A 3,160-nucleotide genomic window follows, 5' to 3' on the forward strand; every position below is an offset into this window, starting at 1 on the left:
TTATTTTATTATATTATATCTATCTATCTATCTATCTATCTATCTATCTATCTATCTATCTATCTATCTATCTATCTATCTATCCAAAGTTATTACATTGGTAACAATGTTAAGAAATGCAATTTCTTTATTTCCTTGTGTTGATTGGTATTAAAATGTGCTATCCCAGTGTGCAGAGACAGAACTCATACTTTGAGTGACAATTTTGTGGATATGTTTTTGGAATGAGTGTATGGGAACTGTATCTTGTTCACAATGTATAACCAGGATAGTCTGACAATTCAGCTGTGAAAGTACTGCATGTGGGCCGTTGTGGAGATGGTGTGCAAATGTCATAATCGCCAACAGGGGGCAATCTCTGTAAACCAATGTTGAAGAAAGATTTTCAGAGACTTGCAGACCAGCTTTGAACATGATTTTGCCTTGTTATTCCCACATATATGTTTACCTGTCTGTAACTGGCAGCAGAATCCTCTGCCTTGTGTTGTAGCATGGTGTTTGTATTCTACTTTTGTATAGATGGTGCACATTTCCCCCTATTTTTTTTGTTAAACAACCACTTTCTGCAGCATCACAGTTCAATTACAACCCTTATGCCAATATTAATTTGAACCATAAATGATAGGCAAGACAGACCCTTACTTCTTTCCCTCATTATTTACAATATAATATAATTTTCATTTCACATGTTTAACATGTCAGTTTCGAGGATGTGGCCCATGAAGTGATAGTCATTAACATACCATTCTGCCCTGAAGATGTTGAAAAGGGGGCTACTGCTTGCTGCACCCCAGTTTTCCCATAGTCCCTTTATGGGAAAGTAGTTGACATCATTGGTCATGTTGGGTTTGCTCTGTGTGCTCAAAGCATGCATAGGGTGCAGGGTTTGTGTACTCTTCCACACGTTCCTCTCTTTTGCTCTCACTCTTCACACTGCTTAGCGGTCACTTGTGCACAGAATGATGTCATGGCCACTGTGTGTCTATGGCAATTGCATCTGACATGCTTTATCTTTGTGCAAGCTGCAGTCACTAGCCTGGCAGTCAGGGTGAACACATCTTCTCCTGCCTAAAGGGTCAGTGACAGCCCTCCACAACAGACCCTGCTTTCACACAAGCTATTTTAGGACGCACGTGAGAGCAAGAGGTTTAGTCACTCACTGGTCAATTTAGACTGTTAGCTATTAAAATCTCCGATTAGCCTGGAGAAGTCGGGAGTTTGTTGTGCTGTTTAATTGCTGGGCCATGAGTGGCCTAAATGATTTCAGCCCATTTATTCTAGGATCACATCCAATCCAAGCTGATGACCCAAATTATTTGCAGTGTTTTGGAATGCTTTCCTAGATACTTGAATAGGGTTGCTTTGGGATAGACAGAGGGAGTTATTTGTTCATTAGTAAGATATTTTGCTCTATTCAGTGGCCCATAACTCAAAGCTGTTTGAGTCTTTGGGCTCAGACAAACATATATTTAGTGAGTGAATCTTCTCTTACTCACACAAACTTGATTTTATGTCGTTATTATTGATGCTTTCCAGAGATCCTCAGTTCTCACTCCAGCTTTGCAGGGATACTAAAAAAAACAAGTATTTATTTCATTTATGGATGAAATCAGACTTAGCCATCTGCTTAAACTGTCAGGTGGTGAGAATTAATGAAGAAGCTGAATTTAATTTTATGATGCTGACATGACGAGACCCAAATACTTTGATGAATTAAGTAACTGAACTAATTGCACTCTGTGCCGGATATAATTACGTCTTTGTAAATACATGTCCCGCAAGATAAAACAATTACAGCCAATCCTGCAGCCGCTAATCATGTCATTGGTATTCTAACTTGCATGAGAGGTGACAGCCAGTAGATGGACTCTGTGCCTCCTGAATTTGTTGGCTGTCTCATGGAATAAAACATAAACGGCCATAAGATTTATGATAAATGATACACGAGATGAAGGTTCAGACTTCAGACAATTCAGAGAAGTAGGAGACCAACATTGCTGCATGAGTGCAACACTTTATTGCTTTGCCAGATGGCCTACAGCAACAGACATATTTGTCACTAAGCTTCCCTTCTGTAAGACAGACAGAAAAAAAAAGACACAGAACAAAGGCATTTCCTCAAGAGCAACTTGGCTGTTGTAGAACAAACCAGCATTCCTACAGTGATTGTTTACACACTTAACATGGTGTGACACTTTTAAATGTGTCAATGCACAGCAACGTGATTTAAGGTATTATAATCCCTATTTTGTCCATTTTCAAATAATTGCAGCGTGTGAATAACTGCATTATATGTCAGGCAGATATTACACTTGCTGCCAGCCAGGTTAATCATCATGTACCAGCAGCTTGATTCATGCCTCTGGCCTTCATTTAAGACATTTGTCAGGTGCAGACTGATGTTTTATAGCCGTACATTTTGTGGTTGGAAGTTGTGTCTGAACAAAACAAGTTTGTGCAAACATGCACTGCTGCAAACAGTTTGTTTCTGTTTGAAGTGACTTTTAATACTCATCTCTTGCAGGGTTGTAGGTTAAAAGTGATTCAGCACAGGTGGAAAAAAACAAATAGGCTCTGTTTTAAGTTACTTTCACACTTATTTCTGCCAGTGTTATTGATTTGAAGTTATTGGGCACAGCTGGGAAAACAAACTGCAGATGATTCATCATCATTCAAGTAACATAGCAGCACTTTGAAGTATTTTTATATTGCATATGGTTATGTTCATTACGCCTGTCTGTTTCTATGTCAATCACAGTGTCAGAGAGCAGGAACTGGACAGGTCAGGGCTGATACTTGTGGCGTGTTAGAAGGTGTCGGGACCTGTCTGGTGCCTCCTTTAAATCTCTGCATTCATCACCTGTCGTCCCTATGACTTCCTGACCTCTCTTACTTCACCCTGCCCGCACCTCTTTTCTTGTGTCCCTCTTTCCTCCTTTTTCTGTGAGGAGGAGAGCGGCAGTGTGGAGGACCTGGTGACGCCCGCTCACGACAGCAGCTGTCAGTCTCTGCTATCAATTACACTGGTTGACTGACACCCTCTGCAACCCTGATCCTAGCCTTTTATTCACCCTCTAGGAATCTCTACCAGTTACAACAGCACCCACATCTGGCCTTCGTGGCCTCTCTGATGCAGATCCCCTTTTCTCTCCAAGACTAC

Source organism: Thunnus maccoyii, chromosome 8 (genome assembly GCF_910596095.1).
Source record: "Thunnus maccoyii chromosome 8, fThuMac1.1, whole genome shotgun sequence".
Lineage (NCBI taxonomy): Eukaryota > Metazoa > Chordata > Actinopteri > Scombriformes > Scombridae > Thunnus > Thunnus maccoyii.